The following is an 11,715-nucleotide window of genomic DNA, read 5'->3' on the forward strand; positions in this document are numbered from 1 at the left end:
TGCCTAAGTTCTCCAGGCTGAATTGTCTGGTGAAGTTTAGGACACAATAAACTGAGCTGGATGTCATTTCAGTACTGTAGTGGAAACAACCTCTCCAATGGACTGAAACAGTTCGGGAAAATTATTTTTAGAAAGTGGAAGCATTATTCCCAAATTGAATTAATCATTGAGAATGTTGGCAGCACTTCTATGTGTGGTGTAGATATAATACTTGAATGACTTTAAAGTAGCTCCATGGCATTTCAAGAAACAGTTTTAAGTAATACTAATTAACTTCAAAAAAAGAAGGAGTAAAAAGTGTTTTCTTTTTTATTTAGTTTTTAGATAAGTGCTGTCTCAAATTAAATGAATCATGAAAAATTTAAATTGTTAGAGTGCCACTCCTATAATTTGATCACTGTTTAATTTAATTTTTTGTTTTATTTAATCAGAGCCACAGGAACCAGCTCATTTGTACTGTAAATTACACAACTTCTGCCCTTTATTTCATATATGGTTGTTCACTTCTGGCAGATAAGATTGGATTATCTAATCATTGGCTATATGAAATTGCCATTTAATCAATAGGGAAGGTCAAACAAAATTTCTCAATGTGATCCTGAAGCACAGTATCTTAGGATATTGGAAGCTGGTGAAATCCAACTAAACCTTTATAAGTTTGCGACATTATTATTTACTGTGGGATCATCATTACTGTAACAAATGTCTATCTTTATCTTCTCTTGCCACTTACAGTTTGATGACCAAAGTTACGGCTTTGGTTACTGATTATAGATACTGATGATTTGATGGAGTTAGCTCTTTTGCTCATCAGTGTCTTTGGTTGTTGTTTGAGACAAGAGATATGAGTTTTATTCTGCCTGTTCCGCAAATATGTAGTTAAGGGATAGACATCTTCAGTCACTGAAATATATCACTGTGAATATAAAGCTAATTTTTTACTGTTTAAAAAACATATCCACACTTTTTGTTTTTCAGTCTGCAGTTAGTGACAAACTGGTGGAATATGCTTCATCCTTATTGCTCTATCAGTGTCATGTAAGCCAAGCAACAATACAGTGTCCTGCACTCTGCCTTTTGAGCTGTGTTTGTCCTAGGATTAAGCTTTTGCTCCTCTGTTACTCAGCAGATATGTTTGACTTTTTTCAGGATGGCTGTTATTGTTCTCAGGTTATATGCTCTGGTTAATGACCAGACTAATGATGTCCTCTAACTTCTATCACACACCCATTGCTTTGCCAAATGTTTGAAATGCATGTTGTGATGTTTAGTTTGAATGGGTTCTGCTGTGTGCACCGCCCACTCTGATGGCATTTATTTCATACCCTTTTCATCAACACAAATCCAAATATACTCCCAGATAAGTGACTGTTGGTAGTCCTTTTTATTTCAGCTCTTCTTCTCAGCTGTCTTTTTTTTTAATAACTAACATTTTATACAGTATATTTGTTTGTAAGTAGATCCGCTGAACACAACATTGGCACAGACAGGTGAATAGATGTCTGAAAGCTTAATTATTACAACAAACACATCTGGCTACCCATGCAGAGGATTTTGCTGGCCTGTTCCGACACAGGAGAAGCTTTAGTGATTACTGGTAGGGAAATATATTGTTTGGAGAAGAATCTGTTTCTGGCACATATATTGTTCAGTAGAGTGAAGGATTAGGAATAAAAACTGGTTGTTTTTTGACAGTAAATGTAAGAGACACAAGTTTAACAGCTGGGCTGAGCAGAAAATATCTGTATCTGCTATTGTTTGAAATTTTCTGGAGAAGGGTTTGCTGTTCCATGACAACCCAAGATCCTTATGCATCCTACAACTTTTTGCGCAGGTATGTGAAGAAGGAACTGAAATGGATCATAATGACAATGCTGAGAAAGTTTTACACAAGCAGTTCTTGCTGAGGCTTTATGTGCCTTATTCGGAATTTTCTGTGTAAACCAATGCTCCGAGGGCAGCAGATTATATGAGTCAGAGGAGCAGGACCATCCTGCAGAAGAGAAAGTTGATGACAACAGACCAACGATGATAACAATAAGCAATGACAGCTGGATCATAGCAAGTATGTGTTCTGCTCCATGGCTATCCTTGGGAGACCTCCGTATCAGAAACTCTCTCCAAATTCATGGCTAAAATGGCAGTTAACAGCAATAGCAGAAGGATTTTGATTTGCCTTCAGACAACAATTGAGGCTTCTCCTGGCACAGGAATTGCTACTCCCACCTCTACGGGCCTCACAAAGTGATCAAGGTCTGTAGGAGTGTGTGGAGTTAAGCCAAATGGCAATGGAATATGATTACAGGAAGACAAGTCATGGGAGGCAGAGATGCATGTTTCTTGTTTCAACTCTCATAACATCCTGCCTTAGCTCCCCATTCACAAAAGCAGATCTTTGACTAACTCCCTATGTTCCTCTTACTCCAGGAAGCTGTTTTCTCCTTTGTATATGTTTTAACTGGTAGGAACTATGTTAGTAACTAAATGTGTCCATTCCTAAATCATGGGCAAATACAGGAAAATATTCCAGTTTTCCTTTCCAAATTAACTATACTCCAAAGTGGTTAAATATAAATAATTATCTGCTGACATCACATGCAATCAGAAACCTGCTGTGCTCATTCTGGACCAAGTTCAACCACAACACAATCTTTGACCTGAAGGAATTAAACATTTATTGCTTTTGTAGCAATTTTTTCTTCAGCTGCTTTTCCTAATGTGAATTTTGTTCATTTATTTGTTTCTGGAGCACTGTCTTCAGAGTACATGACAAGACAAAGAAAGAACAAAACATTTTTTTTTTAAAATATTGTGACATATATCACATTACTAAAGTCACTTTGCTAAAATTTGTGTGTCTCATTTATTTTAGGGGTAATTTTACTGGGTTCTAGTCAATAGAACTGTAAAACTACCACACCAAAAAAATCCTATGAACTCCATACAGTCTTCAAGTGATAAAAAGAGACTGAAAAAACACAAGTGTGTATTTTCTACAAAAGTTTAAAAGATGAACCAACAGGTCAAAATCAAGTTGCAAACCTCTCAAGAATAATAAGACAGTAAACTTGATGTTGCATGATATTTGACATACAGCAAATGACTATTTACATTTTATCCCAAAACATTTACCTGAGAAAAGGTCATGGTGTTAAATTTGGAGACATTTACAGCAATTGCCAAATGTTTACTATCTACATGAATGTCATGCTTCTTAGTCAAAAGAAGGTTGATGTGCTAAATGTCAATTATTTCAAGTTGTTTGATGGCAGCACAGATTGCCAAGCAATATAAAAAGAGGTTTAATAAATACTATATACACTGTTAACCATTAATCTTGCCTAACTCTAGAGGTTAGAGTTTCACATAGAGAGGATTTATGACAAGCAACTGTGCAGGACATTAAAACACAATTATTGCTGCCTTGGATGAAGGCATTATCATTAAGTTGTGGAAGCAGTACCTTGTTTTCTTCTGATATTGCTGTCAAAACTTGGGAAAGCATCAGGGACAATTAAATTACTTTGGGAAATCATGCCATTAGCTTCTTCTTGCAATATTTTGTCCTTTTTAGAATAAGCAATGAAAGGACTAGTCAGTACCCTTTGCAAGAAATCTAGAAATTCAGACAATAACTCCTATTGAACTGTGAGCAAATTTTTTGCTAGGACCTCCTGTTCTTGGAGCTAACCCAGAAGTTAGACCTATAGGAATAGAGATTAAGGACATCAAAATTTTATGTCTATTAAGGAAATGTAAGCTATGCATGTCTAATAACTTACTCATCCACCTATTCCAGAGCAAATATTACTATAAAATATTGCCCAGAGGGGAGTACTTGGTCAATTCAGAACTGGAAACTTCTTGAAAAGATCTGTGAAACAAAGCAATTGTGATTTCAGCATTAGAGTCTTATGCCTATATATGGAGTAAACTTCAGAATATTTAATTGACCTGCTACACAAGTCTGAAGTCCCGGGTGAATGATGAAAGCATCATTTCAGGAAGGCTGGACAGAGTATTTAAAATATATTTCTTTGGAAAAATTCGGTTCTTTTATTAAAAAGTCACATAGTAGTTGTAACATTCTCTGTGATAGCATAACTGTTGCAGTGGTAACTTTGTTTTCCATCTTTCTTTGAGTTATAGTTTTTCACATTTTGGTCTGACAGTTTCTGTGGAAATCATCTTGTTGCAGGTGATAACCACAAACATTCCAAAGCTCTTTCAGACACCTGTTTCCAAGATAAGCTTTCAAACGTTCTTACAGGCCTCCTATACAAGTAATATGATGTCTCTTTGGGTATATCTGAACTTTTGACTGATGAAATCTAGATTTCTTAGGTAGATAGATCTTCCTAGTCTGATTTGAAAAAAATCTGATCTAAAATATTGGCTGTTCAATTTTATCTGGAAAATCTTTGTCTCTTTATCTAAATGTATGTACTGTATGTACTCATATACACTACATCTGTACATAATAATTGTAGATCATCAGTTCACTTGTGTAACCTTGAGACTGCAGCCATTTTTTTTTTTAAAGCTGTAAATTGTTTATTGCTTCAAATGCTTAATCTAAATGTTGTATCTTACCTTTCTTACATTTTTTTTTTCCTGGAAATGTAATCTAGTTGTCAATAACTGAGCAGAATATTCAGTGGTAGTGCTCTGTGATGAATTAGGAATATTCTGTAAGATACAATTGGCAAAGCCAAAAGGAAAATAAATGTCTGACCTCCTTTCTGAGTTCTTGAACATGCCTCAAATTCACAAAGCTTGTGAGAGACCCCACTATTTATGCCTCTGGAGAGAATGTTTTTAGTCTGTTAGAAGATAGTATAACCAATAGCCACTGTGATTGTAGCACCACGGCTAAACAAATTCGGAGAAGCAATGTTTACCTAAAAATTTATATTCTCTCTTTTACCATTAAATTATTGAGCAGGTATCAAATAGCAATATTTCAATTATTCATTAAGTTATTTCACTCACTAGAAAGATGGCTGAAGGCAAATAAGTGTCATTTGTATTAAACTGAACATCTTTATGAGGCTTGCTAATCAGATCTTCACTGCTTAGACCACAGAGAATCTTTATTCATATAGGAAACACAGTAAAATTACTCAGTATTGACCACAGAACAATTCTGACAACAAGGGGGATGGTTTCCTCTTTCTTACCTCCCTGTCTTCTGGTAGATGAACTTAAAAGTCTTGTTTACTTGTTGATATTATAATGAGTATGAACCTTTCCATAAAAGTTGAAAAAATTTCCATCCTCCCCACCCTCAACAGCCAAGCCCTTTAGCACAGGGAACCTATGACTAGGAGGGCAAAAACATATTTTTCTACAGGTCTGAAAAAAGACTATTTCACTGTGTACACTGGTGGCCATAACTATACTAACTAATAATCAACAGGAATCAGAGTCTCTTCCTTGGCCCTTGGGGCAAGCGCATTTCCTGGATTACATCTGTCCAGATAAACTCCTTCCTCCCTGCTCCAAATCAGATGCTTTCTTCCATACTGCTTACTGGATCATTTCCTAGCCTGAGCTATCCAGCAGTTCAGGGCAGACCTGGGAATATGGTATCTGGTTCAGCCACAATCATGATACAGTCTGCTTAAAATTATACTCAGAACATTCACATGGCAGTACACAAGCTTTAGCCCTATACTTCAACTTACTGTAATACATGAAGTCTGTATGTTCTCTTTTCTCTTCTACTGAATGCCTTCTCTACTCCATTTCTAAACAGTATAAGCCCACTTTTCTTCTGTGGTGTATCTTCTGTTACATATTTTACAGCATTGTTTGCAGATTGAGTTTAGAATTGATTTACTCATTCTTTGCCACACATTTTGATAGTCTGTAGATAACCAGGCTCCTTTTCCAAGGAGTTTCTTTCTTTACCTAAAAATGCTTTTTTTCACAGCTCAAGTCAGGACAGTATTGGAAAAGTCAATCTACAATTGGTGTAGTTGAAGCTGAACAACTTTACCCATTTTAATTTATTCAGAGGACCTTTCTTAAATTTCCACTACAGTATTTGCAGTGGGAGGACTGGCAGAAGGTTAAATAAGACTAATCCAGGACAGCAAAGATAAATCAGATGCAGACAAGCAAATAATTTCCATGTCTGAGTTAAATCTCTGTTGCACATTTCATTGCATAAGCTATCACAGTGATAAGCTCACTGTAGGATGCTGAAAAGAAATCTTTGAGCTTCTGTGTTTGGTGAAATTGTTTATGGCTTTTCCCTAATTATATTAGCAAACACCTACATTAAAAGGTAGTAGATCAAAGCATTCAAGAGTGTGAAAATACAAGTCAGAATGCTCCACAGTGTCTTAACTCTACTGTCTTATTTATATGCATGAACACATGCTATTGTTTCTGAAGGATGCCTTTCTTCTTGAGTGGGATTCATTTCTGTGTAAAGGTTTTGGGTTTAGTATGTTTTATGAAAGTTATTAAGAGAAGATTGGACTTTAGGGAGACAAAAAACTAACTGTTTTTAACCAAACTTAAACCTTTAAGAACTGTGGGATAAATAGAATACAGATTACCGACCCTTGACCTTAAAACCACTTTCTCTTGTTAATTGGAGTAGTAGACCTTATGATATGTTGGCTTGTTAGAACTGGAATGTGTTTGAACTAAGTCAAGAGAAACAAGATGCAGGCCATCTATCAATAATCACAAAAAAATTTAAAACCTGTGAATTCTAAAGCAGGTAACAACATAGGTCTGCTTTTAAACAGATCATCTACATAATTCTATAGTCAATAGGTAAAAAGACACCCCTAAAATATGATCCTTCAAAAACAGAGCTCCACATCAGGTGAAATTAATTGCTCTTTACAACAATTCTTTCTATCAATCAGCTGTAAAGAGAGTGAATAGTGACTAGCTGTAGATTTGTAAATGTAGTGAGATAAATTTGCCTTCCATTTAAAGATTCACTAATAAGTGGGAAATAAATGCTCCATATTTATTATTTCCCTTGCACTGTTGCAGTTTAACAAAGGATATTGATATGTAACAAACCATCTGCACTGAATAAGGCAGCTTCTTTTGTGTGTGCCCTAAAGGAAGGAAAGAAATTACTGGTGCATGTGTTTAGGCACCAATGTACACTCCTTCAACAGTAACACATTACTGTTTCTATGAACTGCACAGTGCACTTGTTCGACCAGGAATTCAGACATCCTTCATAAATGCACTGGCAGTGTTTACAGCAACTTTAATTTAAAGTTAGCTAGGGGGCCTGGCTCCTCATGAAGGGAAACCAACAGGAATTCTGCCTTATGGCTCTCCCCATCTAGCAGAAGGATCTTCTCCCCCAGTCAGGGAGGCCAAGGAGCAGTTTGAAAAAGTATTCTGTTATCTCTTTTCCACATGCCTAATGTTTGGGAAGGTGTTGGTGCTGTGTCCATCCAAGTTTATATTTTGTTAGTCCTTCCTCCTTGTTGCTCCCCCCCGACCCTCCGTTTAAACTTACTGTTCCCTGTCCAGATGGACATGCACTAGAGAAGAAACTTCTTAACAGATAGTCATAAACTAATTATGCAGACTAAGCCAAAGCAAATTGCTCATTTTTCAAGTGCTAACCTTTGTCAGAGGCACAGAAAAGCAAGAAGTTTCCTTCTTTAGAAGATGGGGGATTTTAATGCCGAGACCCTTTTGCTGTTTACCTTGCCAGGAGTTGTACTGGTTCCTGGCAAGGTAAACAGCAAAAAGATCTTGGCATTAAAATTCAGACTTAAAACAAACTTCAAAAGAAGCAAGGACTTCATGATTTGGCAGTTGCAGTGTCTTGGTTTAAGGAACTCAGTGGAATGAAGATCCATTCAGGACAAAGAAACTAAACAAGCCATATATTAATGAGTTCTTTCAAATTTGCTCTCTCCTTTTACCTCAGCACAGTCATCTGTGCATATGCATGTGTGCATGTACATACAAGGGAGACATAAGGATCTTGCTGTCATTTCCTGAGCATCCCTTAAATCTACAGCATCCCTTAAATCTACATCTCTCTTCCTTCTAAATTAGGATTGAACAGTGCTGATGCTAATGCTCTTCTTACCTCAATGATAGAATATTTCTTCTATTTGTCCAACCACGTTTGGGGGTTAAACTTTCTCCATACATGGGGTTATTATGGCTCTTTATACTTTCCTAGGTACAGTTCTGATGGTGTCAAGAGTTGTGCCTGTAATGATTTAAAAAGAGCTCTTTCTCTACAGTCCTGGTGAATTGCTGCCAAAGGCTGTTGAGATCACGATTGTCCTACAACATGACATTTTTCATCTGCTCTATTTTTATTAGTTAGGATCAGAGATTTTGTTAAGCTACAGGTCTAACAGTCTGTGGTTGTTCTAGATGGTTCAGGTACCATGGCAAGACACCAAAGATCACCTGGCATTTTTGTTATTATATTGTCTAGTGAAGAAAGAGCTTCACTGTTTAGACATTTATGATTTAATGGCATTTCTATCCTTTTCTATGTATCCATGGGGTTTTGTTTGTTTGTTTTGGCATGGTTTGCACAGCTTAGAGCATTAGACAACACTGTCTGATGAAGTTTTCTGATTTATGTCTTCTGCTTATTTATCAGTATAAGTGAAGCCTGTGATTCAGTAAGTGTCTTTCTGTAGACTAACAAGCTCAGCTAAGCCTCTTAACTACTCTCATTGCTCTGGCTTGTACTAGTTCAGGCTGTAGTCATAGGCATGAAATCCCAATTCTTTACAACCCAATAGAGTTCCTTGATTACGTATGGTGAACCATTAGCTGAAACAAGCTCATCATGAAGAGCTAGTCTGATGTACATTGCCATGGTATGATTAATCCCAGTGCTGAATAGATTGGTTCAATTGCTTCAGAAATGAATTTTCAGCAACTAACTAGCAGTAATAGTTTCCCTTTGTTCAGACAGGTCAGTCTATGACCAGTTGTTGTCAGGTTCTGCTAGATTCATTACAAACTACCTAAGGCCCCTTGCAGCTTTGCCCAGATATTTCACACAAATGAAATAGTCTATGAGTAGTTCTTCTGACTGTGCATTCATACTGCCAGTAAGTAGCTTGTCTTGTCCATCTTTTACCTAGCAACCTGCATAGGGATTTAAAGGCACTTTCTTTGGGGTCACTGTTTAATCTTGCATTAATAATAGGTTCTTTTAAACAGTGAACCTGCTTTTCATTTGAACATGCTTTAAATGCCAAAAGAACCTGTTTGAGGGCAGAGCAAGGCTTTTTATTTTCTTCAAAGAGATTCAGTATTTTATTTCTTCCTGATTTTTTGTTTCTTACTGATTCCATCATTTATGCTTCTGAAAGGATAACCCACTGCAATCATTCCAGCTGATGTAGGACTGGAGACCTTCTATGCTGAATATACTTGCTGTGAAAATCTTGTTAATGATACCAGTGAAAGTAGGGAAGCTCAATCTTTGGCTACATTGGTCCAGAATCTCTTGTTGCATCTCTATGTTCATCTTCCCTATGACCTTCCAAGACATCTTTTCCAATTCTAGATCTTCCTGTTGATAGCGATCATCCTGGCTCCCATGCCATAATACTGTTTGAAAATAGACATTAAATCAGACAAAACCCAGGTATGCTTCTGAATTGCATCAGCCTTACACAGCTGGCAGTAGATTATAAATAAATTTAATTATTTTAGTTGATGATGTTATTTTTCCTTAACACATTAGGTCCAGGATTTTCATAGAGGCTTTTTGTACTCATACTTAATATTTCTTTTCTCCACTCTGTGGAGTATAGGTCTTATATTGCCTCCTAATCTTTCAGATGAAAGTGATGTTAATAATATGGTATGAACACATGGCATAGAAATTTATCTTTTCACTGAGATGGATCTTATTGAGACAAATATGGCAATGGGTTTTATGGAATTTTATTCTGCTTTTCTTCTGAACCTATGAAGTCAGTCTTTCCTGAATGTCTGTATTTCAATAGAAACATTCTATATTTAGTTTTAGTTATGTGCCATTAAGGACAAGTCTCTCTGTACATATGTTGTTGTTGTCTTTTTGAAGTCACATTTTTTGTCAACTCGCATTGCATAATTCCTTCAACCATTCTCCTGGTATATCCATTCTCCAGGTGGGCTCTTGGTTTATCGCACAACAATTTCAGTTTCACAGAAGAAGTTATTCAGAAGGCAATGGGCTCAGTTATCTCAAATAGCCTGTGCAGATTTCTCTCTCATCTGTATCGGTCTGCAAATATCAGGAAAAGGGGAGAAAGGTATTGGAAATGAAACCATATTGGAAATGAAGACTTGTAAAAAACCAGTTTCATTAACATTTGCTTAGTTTTGTTCTCAGTAATGCAATTTGAAATATATTATTGAAGTATGGGCAGTATGTTATTTTCTTTATAATTCTGATATCATGTTTAAACTGCCCACAGGAATGGAGATCCACACAGAACAAATGAAACGAGCATTTTGTTTAAGACTTCTCGAACACAATCTTCAGTCTCTGCCATTTGATGCTGCACATAACATCTCAGAATTATTTCCTGTGCATCTGCTAAGGTGTAATAATGCATCAATTACCTTACTTGCCTGTGCTTAATAGAATAGTTATAATGTTTCATTCAATAAAAGGGGAATCTTTATGAAGCTGAATGCACATGGACATGCTTGAGGATTTCAGTGAAAATAATTTTTAAAACCATCTGTATATACAGATTTTCAGATATGGAAATATATAAAGCAATTTACATTGAGGAATATTATCTTGAAGCTCCATCAGTTCTTATATAGCAAAAGTGAACACTCCTCAAGTAAAATATGTCAAACTTCCCCTTAAAAACAAAATATGGTCTGTTTTTATAAGCTACTGTTTAGGCCTTGATGGTTTTAATGAAACTTCGATTGTCTGAACTCCACTTGAATACACCGGTAAGCACGAATATAAAAATTTTTCTGTTTTATGTTAGAACAAAGGTCTGGGCCATCTTCCAAATCACAGGAAATATGTCCAGGGAACTGGGCCTGAAATTTAAACCTGAGCACCTAATATTAGGAGTAGATAAATGAAACACAAAAATCAATAGTTTTGTTTGCTTTCCTAGTAGTCACACACTGTATGTTCTCACTGGGAAACTTTTAGACTAAAAAGTGGTAGACCACAGCATCGTGCCAGAATGTGCTTATTCTTTTAGGCACCTACATTTGAACAAATTAGTCTATTTTTCTGTGACAATGAGTAATTCCTATTGCTACTAAGTAGGACACATTATAGTATATTTTGTGGAAGTCTTTAAGAAACAACCTTAGTCCCTCCTAATAGAGCTGTATAACAACTTGTTGCTAACAATCAGTTGTTATTCTACAGCATATATGTAAAAGTTGCACAAGATTTTTTAAGATGCAGTTTCTGTATAGATAATCAGTGAAATCCAAATGCTAGCAATTAGGATATCTTATAGTTCAGCTTATAGCAACAAGATAGTAAGTTCCACACCTATAAGCCAAATTCCTGGCAAAGGTGATGTCCAGAATTCCATTCCAAATAAAGCAATCAAGCAATATTCCACCTCTGTTTACTCTCCAATCTTTAAAACTGATGGTTACACTGGCCAGATAGATTTACTTAGAACAGTGAAAGACATTCAGAAAGTCCATCCAATTTCGTGATTTATTTGCTATTGATGCATAAAATAAGCTTGTCTGTGA

This window comes from Pseudopipra pipra, chromosome 3, assembly GCF_036250125.1.
Source record: "Pseudopipra pipra isolate bDixPip1 chromosome 3, bDixPip1.hap1, whole genome shotgun sequence".
Taxonomy (NCBI): domain Eukaryota; kingdom Metazoa; phylum Chordata; class Aves; order Passeriformes; family Pipridae; genus Pseudopipra; species Pseudopipra pipra.